This window comes from Podarcis liolepis, assembly GCF_965112155.1.
Source record: "Podarcis liolepis genome assembly, chromosome: 16".
Lineage (NCBI taxonomy): Eukaryota > Metazoa > Chordata > Lepidosauria > Squamata > Lacertidae > Podarcis > Podarcis liolepis.
In genome coordinates, this window is record NC_139567.1 from 31271790 (window position 1) to 31282551 (window position 10762).

The window sequence follows — 10762 nt, forward strand, 5'->3', positions numbered from 1 at the left end:
CGGAACGGGGGTCCCCCGTGGCTCCCGCGTGGAATTCCATTATCACCTAATAGGGTGTCACGGGCGGCTCTGCAAGAAGAAGCAATTTGTCAGATTAAGCATTAACTATCATGTTTGCAAAACTACATCTTTTCCGCTCACCAGGGCATCAAAACCAATATCCTAATCCCTCCGACCCCCCCCCCTTTATTTTATTTTTGCTACAGTATTTATCTTGGGTCAGCCAGGCCTCTGTCTCCTAACTCCTGAATGGAAGGGGGTGGGATGATGAATACTGGGAAATGAAATTGCATTTGTTTCCTCTTTGTTCTCCTCCCTCCCCCTCCCCCCAATTCTCCTGTTCAGCCATTGCTAGGAGAAAAGTTTATACAGTAAATCTATCTAGTCCCCCGCACCCAGCATTGTTTTGCTTTCTGGGGGAAGCCTGCCCCCTGCAGGTAAGAAGGGGAATCTCTCAGACCAGACCAGGCTGTGTAACTTGTTGATACAGTTTGGAAGAACCAACAAGGATTTAGTTCCATCTGCGTTTTTAAGCGAGGCGAGCTAATTCACACGTCCCAATCCACTGATCGGAATGTAAATTATGCTTCACGCGTCTCTGGATTTAGCACTGCAGTACTTTGCTCGGAGAGAGAGAGAGAGAGAAAATCATCACCAACGTCATTGTTTATTTGCATGCTGACTTTCCATAGGTTAAAACCATGTTCAAGGCAGCTTACAGCATGAAAATCACTGGGTTTTTGTTAAGGAAAAAAGGTGTAGGTACTCACCATGAAATTGTTGCAGTAAGTGCCACAGTTGTAACATGGAAAAAGGGGTACTGGTAGTGTGTACTATTGAGTACCCCCCCCCCAGGGGGGAAAACATCACTTCTCATGTTAAACTAATTACAAAAAATGTAGTAAAAGTAGCCATCAGCAATAAATAAAAGCATATCAAAAGGTGTACAGCAAAATTAAACAACCCCTACGTAAATCATAATGATATCTAAAAAATACAAATACAAAAAAGTACAAAAAAGCAAAATTAACATCTCCAAAATTAAATCTTGACCCCAACACAAAACCCCAAACAATACCCCACTCCAAAGAATACCCAAATGTGTTAAATTCATTATCTTCAGATTTTGTGTGTGTGTGTGTAAGCATATTCTAAACGTATATTTGTGGTGACATGCAAATTTTCATACAGAATTTTTAGGTGCTGAGTTTAATGTGGAAATGGGGCAGAGGAAGCTTACAAACGAACTTCTGCAAAACTGACTGACTAGAAACAGACAGATGTGTATCTGAAGAAGTGTGCATGCACACGAAAGCTCATACCTAGAACTAACTCAGTTGGTCTTTAAGGTGCTACTGGAAGAAATTTTTTTTATTTTGACTATGGCAGACCAACACGGCTACCTATCTGTAACTAGAAACAGACTTATCAATCAATCAATCAATCAATCCTTAATAATGATCTACATGCAATGTTGAGTGCTCACTGGAAGGACAGATCGTGACGCTGAGGCTCCAATACTTTGGCCAGACTCCCCGGAAAAGACCCTGATGTTGGGAAAGATGGAGGGCACAAGGAGAAAGGGGCGACAAAGGACGAGATGGTTGGACAGTGTTCTCGAAGCTACCAGCATGAGTTTGACCAAACTGCGGGAGGCAGCGGAAAACAGGAGGGCTTGGCATGCTCTGGTCCAGGGGGTCATGAAGAGTCGGACACGACTAAATGACTAAACAACAACAACACATGCAATGTTACATCTACACTGAGTAGACGCACTGACATTTATCAACATGGCTTACTGACTTAGGTATGTTAATTTCAATGGGCCTGCTCCATGCAATGCTTCTGAATACCAGTTGCTGGAAACCACAGGAGGAGAGAGGGCTCTTGTGCTCGAGTCCTGCTTGGGGGTTTCTCCATGGGGCATGTGGTTGTTCACTGTGAGAACAGGATGCTGAATCCAGCAGGCTCTTCTTACTCTCTTCTGTTAACATCAGGCTGCACCTACGAGGTGCCAGTTGCAGAACACCAATCGAAAGGGGCTTTGTTGATGAAGCCCAAATCATATGTGACCAAATGGAGAGAAGCATCTTCTCTGAGAGTGTTTGATTACCTGAGCCTCCCTCTCTCCCTGACCACTATCAACAAACCAGCACAGGCAATGCTAAGTGGTATGTAAGATAATTGGATGATTGCTGTGCAAACATTTGCTGATTAACCTAAGGACTGCACACACAGCTCCCAGGAACGTCAGGCTGTTGAAACAGGATCCTCTGCTTCAGGAGGAGGTGAAATCGCTTGCAAGGAGGCAGCTGGGAGACTCAGACCCACAGCCGCCAGCCTCGGGACAGGGGAGAGGCAGTAGATTCAATAAATATGCAGCAAGAAAAACAGCCAAGAGTTCACGTAGTGGTTAAAATGTTGGACTAGGACCTGGGAGACCAGGGTTCATATCCCCACTCAGCCATGAAGCCCAGTGGGCGACCTTGGGGGCCATTAACTGCTTCTTAGCCTAAATGACCTACACTGCAAGGTTGTTGTGAGGATATTGTGGGGGGGAGGAGAACTAGGTGTGCCACCCTGAACTGCTTGGAGAAAGAGTTGGGATATTAATGCAATAAATGAATGAATGTTTTGACATTCCAAACTATAGTTTGGATTCAACATTCTCCTCTCCTTCTAGGAAGGTGTTTTGCATGGGTCTCTCCCTCCACAACAACCCTGTGAGGTAGATTAGGCTGAGAGGCAGCGGCTGGCCCAAAGTCACCCAGTGAACTTCATAGCCAGGTGGGGATTCGAACCCTGGTCTCTCCCAGTCCTAGACTGGCACTTTTATCCATGACACCAGACTGGTCCTCCTGCAGCGCTTCCTGGTGGTGCAGCCATCAAGTGATGTGTGTATGTGTGTGTTTACTATTCACGGCAGAGGCGGCAGCTTCATGCATCAGATGTAGAAATGCAGAGTTACTTAAACCCGCTATTAAGAGGTTCAGGAGAGTATTATGGAAAGGATGATAAGATACTCCGTCCCTTTGGACCCGAGACTTTTAATATTAGGATTTACAAGGGATGTGTTTTTATTAGGAAGATAGGGAATTGCTGCAGAATTGGATCAGTGCAGCAAGCAATTTGAGCTGCAGAAAACTGGAGGCTTGCCAAGGTGCTTTCAGCCGGAGAGCACTGAAGACTATCTGTAAGATTATGATAATGGTAAGATCCTAGCACACTAAACTCTGTCAAATGATTACTCTTGGAAACCGTTTTGTGGGCACCTGCTCTTTTTCTTTCCTTCTTCTCTCTCTCCCCCACCCCCCAAATAAAATATTGTAATGGGCATATGTAACGGATACCAGGAAAATGCCAGTTACACTCCTGGGAGAGTTTTTAATCCATTCAATTGTGCAGATCAAAGATAATTTCCCCCTGCATTTTACATCTGGAGTCTTTGGATTGCTATTGTACACGTGAGGATCCTTGGGCTGAGTCATCCTCAGTGAGTCGCGCCCCCCCCCCAATGCAAAGTAGGAGAGTGTGAAAACTCTTAATTCTTTCCACCTCCTCTTGACTTTCTTGAGTGTTCCCATGTAATAGGAACAGGGAACCTGTGGCTTTGGGTTCATCCATAAATTCCCCTGAACATCCTGGGCTATCGATGGCCACTAACCAGGATAGCTCTGCTCTGCCTCCACACTCAGAGGCAGCAATGCTTTTGAATATCAGTTGCTGGAAACCGCAGGAGGGGAGAGGGCTCTTGCGCTCAAATCCTGCTTGCTAGTTTCCCATCATGGGTATCTGGTTGGCCACTGTAGGAACAGGATGCTGGACTAGATTAGCCAGTGGCCTGGTCCAGCAGGGTTTTTGTTATGTCCCAGAATCAGGGAATTGTAGAGTTGGATGCGATCCTGAGGGTCAACTAGTTCAACCCCCTGCAATGCAGGAAACTCAGCTGAAGCATCCATGGCAGATGGCCATCCAAATTCTGCTTTAAAACCTCCAGTGAAGTACAGTCCACCACCTTCTGAGAGAGTCCATTCCACTGTCAAACAGCTCATACAGCCAGAAAGTTCTTCCTGATGTTTAGTTGGAATCTCTTTCTTGTAACCTTACATTTATCCTTGTTGAAATTGAGATTGGCCCAGTTTGCCAATCTCTTCAAGTCATCTTGAATCCTGATTCTGTCTTCTGTGGCAGAGGCTTTCAAGCTTCTCGAGTCCATGGCTCCCTTGAACAACTACAGCGGTACCTTGGGTTACAGACGCTTCAGGTTACAGACTCTGCTAACCCAGAAAGAGTACCTCGGGTTAAGAACTTTACTTCAGGATGAGAACAGAAATCGTGCAGCGGCAGGCCCCATTAGCTAAAGTGGTATCTCGGGTTAAGAACAGTTTCAGGTTAAGAACGGACCTCCGGAATGAATTAAGTCCTTAACCTGAGGTACCACTGTACATTCTTTCTGTGAGGAAACACGCTCCAAGTCTCATAAGCCCCCGGCCTGCAGAAGCCCCTCGTGAAGTGTTTCCCTCAGGCTCCTCTCCCCTCTCCTTGGGAGTCCTCCAGACAGCTGCTGCCACCGCCCCTAGTCTCTGAGCTATCCCCTCCTCACACCGCCCGCCCCCCGGGGCCCGGGAAGAGGATGCCCCCAGCCTTAGCGGCCCAATGGAGACTGGTGAACATGAGGCCAGCATCTTATTCACCTTGGGAGGCAGTAGTGGCAGCAACAGCAGCAGCAGATGCCACCGGACCTGCATGGCAGAAAGGCTCCCAGGCAGGCCTTGCACAGAGCAGGCACAAGAAAGGCCAGCACAGCACCTGCCTGTCCAGCCTCCTACTTGTCTGTCTGTTCCCAGCAGCAAGGGCTGGTGGACTGGCTGGCTGGGCTCCCTCGCCCACTGGCTTGCTAACTCCGGGCAAACAGCATCCCCTAGCCAACCCCAGAGGTGCCATTCGCCTGCGGAGCTGGTAGCCAGGGCTGCTGCAACAAAAAGATGTGCAAGGCTTTGAGAGGCAGAGATGCGAGAGGGCATCTGAGGAGGGAGGGAAGGAAAGAGGGACAGAGGCCAATGTTGCCCACAGCACCCCTGACCATCATTCAAGGCACCCCAGGGTGCCATAGGACACTGGTTGAAAACCACTGTTCTAAGGGAATAATAAATGAATGCCAAAGCCAAGATTAATAATAGCTGCATATTATGAAATGTCAGTAATTTTCAATCCCTTTCCAAATGATCCCTACTACAGATTTCACCTTTCCCATGGCTAGGCCAACGTCTTCATGGAGCTTTCCACTATGAATCCAAGGTCTCATTCCTGTTCAGTCACTGTCAGTTCAGACCCCAAAGAAAACTTTTTTGCGATGTGACAGCAGCAGCCTCTGGTGGCTAAAATACCAAATGGAAGATTTTGATAATATCTCTGCTTCTGCCAACTTTTCTAGTCCTAGTTCACAGTGGTTCATGCAATCCGAACTTCTTAAGGCCCTACAGTAGGTCTCCTGCCTCTTTGGGGTATCACTAAACGGTGTAAGAGGTTTGGGTACCCCCAAAGCAGCAACCTCACATCTCCTAAACCCTCTCACTCCTTAGAATGTGTTGCAAATACGTGGTGTGGTGTTAATACACTTCTAATGTCCCCACCTCAGTGAAGTGAAGCAGGATTAGGGTCTGGGAAAGTCTACGTGCAATGGAAGTGTATGGAACACTTTGCAATATCACAAGTTTTTCAGGTGGTGGAGAGAACAGGCATGGTGATAAGAACTTAGGAAGAGCCTGTCCAGCCATGGGCCTATCTAGCTCAGTACTGTCTTATACTGGCAGCTACCTGGAGATGCTGAAGGATTCAGTTGGTTCAGTTGCACAGCCCTGGCAATAGGTACCCATGGGGCCAAGATAGCAATTAAAATGCCATGGATAGCTCCAACTAGGAAGCTTAGTGGTTTCAGACCATGGATACCTCAAAGTAGGCAACTTGGTGGTTTCAGCACCACGGAGAGCTCCAAGTGGGCAAAGGCAAAGGTGGTGAACTGCAGCCTTTTGAGTCTCTTTCTCCACAGTCTGGCTTCCACCAGGTTCCACCCCCTAGCACTGAGAACCGTGGGTCTTACAATTCCCCCACCCCACCCCCTGGCAGGAAGATGGCAGCATCTTTTCCTTTCTGTGGTTTCCTGCTAGACATGCTCCTTGTGCCATTGCTCAGGTGGGGTTGTTTGAAAGGCACTCAAGTCCTCTGGTGAGTCAGGCTCCCATGTTTGTGCTCAGCAGGTTCTGGATCACTGCCCTGAATTTCCAAGGACCCTGAAGGGCCACCTTTGGGTTCTGTGGACTCTAAAGCACAGTACTCAGAAGACTGGCCCTACCCTCTAGACCTGAGTATGGCCAGCTCCTCCTGAAGGCCAAGCAACATCATTGCTCTTAAAAACGTTGTTGTTTTTTTTTTACTCTAGTCTCTCTCCACTCTGGAGCCACAGAGAGGCCTGGAAGAATGAAACAGTTTACAAGCAGCAACAAAAGCAAAGTAACAGGGAAGGGAAGGAGAAAATCCCATTAAGATTTAATGCTTTTGTGGCTTGGCGGCTCCCTCCAGCAGGAATCCTCCATTTCCATAAACCCATTATCTCCACCGCCGCCTCAATTAATTGGCAAGCTTCCATTGTACGTTTAGCATATCCCAGCACAAACCCGGGGTGTTTTACACAAATGCTTCTGAAAGCTTTCAAATAACTCAGGTTTGCTTAACGGGAAATGTTAACAATGAACAATCGCACCACCACGGAAGATATATATACAAGGATAGAAAGCGTGTTATTGTTAGCCAATTATACGCTTGTTTTTCTCCCTCTCTTGGGGTAGGAGAGGGCTGTAGGATCCTACTGCTGTCAACCCCTGCATCACCACACAAACTTCAGATCCTGGACATGCAAAAGAAAGCACTTCATCACATAGCAGAATGTCATGGACTGGTTGGGCGCAGAGGAATGGTGGGAGGAACAAGCTGTGGGCCCATCAGAGCCTGGGGAATGGTGGTAGAGGCAGAGCATAGCCATCATGGCTAGTAGCCATCAATAGCCCTCTGTGGTGTATTGGTTAAGAGCGGTAGTCTCGTAATCTGGTGAACCAGGTTTGCGTCCCTGTTCCTCCACATGCAGCTGCTGGGTGACCTTGGGCTAGTCACACTTCTCTGAAGTCTCTCAGCCTCACTCACCTCACAGAGTGTTTGTTGTGGGGGAGGAAGGGAAAGGAGAATGTTAGCCGCTTTGAGACTCCCTAGGGTAGTGATAAAGCGGGATATCAAATCCAAACTCTTCTTCTTCTTCTTCTTCTTCTTCTCCTCCTCCTCCTCCTCCATGAATTTGTCTAATCCTTTTTTAAAGCCAACCAAGTTGGTGGCCATCACTGCCTCCTGTGGGAGGGAGTTCCATAGTTTAATTTTGCCCTCTTTATAGGAGTGTTTGGACACTGAGGTCTCCGGACAACTGTGGCACAGAGTGCGGGAGCAATAAATTGCCCGAGAAGTCACTTAGGACTAAGGAGATCCATGATCTAGTAAATTCAGAGCAGGGAAGCAAATGTTCCCCCCTTCCTCATTTTACATTTTAATTGCTCATTTGATGCAAAATGTGAGACAGATCCATCATCTTCCTGTGACGTTCCCGGGGTAATTTGTGCCTCTCATTTCGCCCCCTCTCTCTCTTGAAAAAAAAAGATAGCAGGAGTTTAAAGAAAGTGACCATATTTCATCGCTCGTTGCTGCATTCCCCAAATTTAAAATCAATTAACTCTCAAGCAGCTCCCTAATCCAACAATCAATTTGCAAACTCTTGCATTAAGGCTATCAAAGCGATCTGCAGAATGGCTTCTAGAACCTGTGTGTGCCCCCCTCCGTTATTTCCGCCCCCTTCTTGGATGGGAAATTTAATACCCATAATAATGGATACCCTTGGGAATGACGGACAAGAAACTTAATAATTCATGATTTTACAAAGCCCCAAGGCCATCCAACACATTTGCTGCTGCTGCTGCTTTTCTTGCAGAGTGACTCCTGGAATATCATTATTTTGGAACCAGCAGTCTGCATGGCATGTCACAGAATCGTAGAGTTGGAAGAGACCACCAAGGATCATGTAGTCCAACCCCTGCAATGCAAGAATCACAGCAAAAGAAGCCTTGATAGGTGGCCACCCAAGCTCTCCGATGAAGGAGAGTCCATGACCTTCTGAGGTTGTCCGTTCTGCTGTCAAACAGCTCTTACTGTCATCAAGTTCTCCCTAGTGTTTAGATGGAATCTCTTTTCTTGCCATTTGAATCCATTTGCTTGTGGCTGGTTCAGGGTGTGGCTCTCCTTTGTGTAGAGAGGATCAGGATCTGACCCCCAGGATCTTCCTAAACATTAGGAAGAACTTCCTGACAGTAAGAGCTGTTTGACAGTGGAATTTGCTGCCAAGGAGTGTGGTGGAGTCTCCTTCTTTGGAGGTCTTTAAGCAGAGGCTTGACAACCATATGTCAGGAGTGCTCTGGTGGTGTTTCCTGCTTGGCAGGGGGTTGGACTCAATGGCCCTTGTGGTCTCTTCCAACTCTGTGATTCTATTCTATGATTCCTTTCTTGCCATTTGAATCCATTTGCTTGTGGCTGGTTCAGGGTGTGGCTCTCCTTTGTGCAGAGATGATCAGGATCTGACCCCATTGGTATCTGTCACTGCTGGAAGGCACACACACACACACACACACACACTACCCACCCTACTGAGTCAGTGTTGCCTTTTTGCTTTCATTTCAACCCTCTCAGGAAGAGGCAATCTTTTCATTTATTTATTTAGACAATTTATACAATGCTTACATGTTAACAAAACTCTTAGTGGTTTACAACACAGGCTGAAGCATCTTAAACCAACAACAAGCAAACACACACACACAAAATCAGAGATGCCTCTCATAAGATATTGACATCTGTTGTTCCAAGGGTGTCTATAAGATTATGGATTTCAAGAGATACTTTTATTTGTTTTATTGCATGCAGTTTATACAGTGCTTGATTGGAACGGGCATGTACCTGCCATTTTCTGTTATGTAACCTACACCATGGCAGCCATTTTCAGAGTGGAGGCCATGACACTTTCTCAGGCTCCCAAATGTGCCCACCAGCCCCCAAAAAGTTTGATTATCCCTGATTTGAACTCTGATCTTTGGCATTGTTTTTTTTAAAACAAACAAACAAACAAAAAAACCCAGCATTGGATGTGAAGTGATGGACATGAGGAAGGAGTTGGTAATGCAGGTGAGCTGCGCACAGGTGAGCTGCATGCAAACTGCTGGCCAGCCCTGTGGAGCCTCCTTTTATTGAGACAAATATGCAAACCAGGCAGATACATTTTGGGCTGTGACCTTTACACATCTTCCGGTCCCGAGATCATAGGGTGGTACAAAGTTATTTTGGCACCTGTTTCCACCGTGTCATTTTTCCCCTTGCACAGTGTATGATGAAGGAGACAAAAGGTCTCAGAGATAAAGGTTACAGACAGGGCACCGCAGACTACTGAGACCACAAAAGGTTAGACAGACAGCTGTGGCTTTGTCTGTGAGGGGGGGTGTACTCTGCACCCCAAGGTCACGCGTGCAGGCAGGCTGAAGCTGCGGCTGCCTGCGTGTGGGGAGTGTGCTCCCTCCGGACCCCACTCCCCACTCCGCGATCATCCCTACAAGATGGTTTAACTACACACCCCCAAGCTCCACAATGTCGTGCTTGGTTCTCTTCTATGGTACCACCCCCACCCCCCACATGATAATAAAGTCAAGCACCATCCACATTGAAAGTCCATTGGCAATGTGTCCAGTGCCTGCATCGTAGTACCAAAATTGTTTCCTGCAATGTAGCCAGCAGATAACAAATTACAACACTATTTGTGCAGATTGATGCTGGATGACTTTCTGGGAGAAAGAAAATGAGACTCTATTAGCTTCAAATTCAGGGAAGAAACAAAATTAGAGGAAAGCTTTTGGGTGACGTTTCCATAGAAATCAGGAAAAAGGATAGAAACCTTTAGACGTGGCATCAGAGAGCACACCTCAGAGCGTCAATCTCGAACATAAAATTGCCTGCGTTTAAGATTTCCTCTCCAGGTAACTTTGCAGGCACATTTGGAAGCTGACAAAATGATGGGAGCTCTCGTCACATCTTTGCTAAAACCAGGCCAGCTTCAGAAGGAGAGATGCAATCTAGATAAGTGCGATAAATATGTGAAATGATTTCCACTGTTAAGCTACATAATAGCCAATTTCAAATTTTACGTTTGGTTTTTATTATTATTATTTCTTTTGTGCTTCTCATAAGGGGCATCTGGTTGGCCACTGGGAGAATAGGATGCTAGATAAGGTGGACCATCAGCCTCTGCTTATGTGCTCATGAAACTTCAGTTCTACGTGTTGCCTCTCCTTGCCTCATGGGTGGTCCAGCCCTGGATTTATGCATGTTGTGGATTTCAGTGGGGCTTGCTCCTACACATTCTTAGCAGCTGGATCCATATCCTGCTTATACAGAAGTCAGCACCACTGAGTTCAGTGGTACTTCTTTATTATTATCCATTTTATTTATTATATTTTGTATGCCACTTTTCCCTCTAAGACGATCAAGGTGGTGAACATGGTTCTCCTCTTCTCCATTTTTTCCTCACAACAACCTTGAGAAGCAGGTTAGGCTGAGATCTGTGACGGGCCACTACGATCAGCCAGTGAGCCTCATGGCCTAGTGGGGATTTGAATCCTTGTCTCCTCCC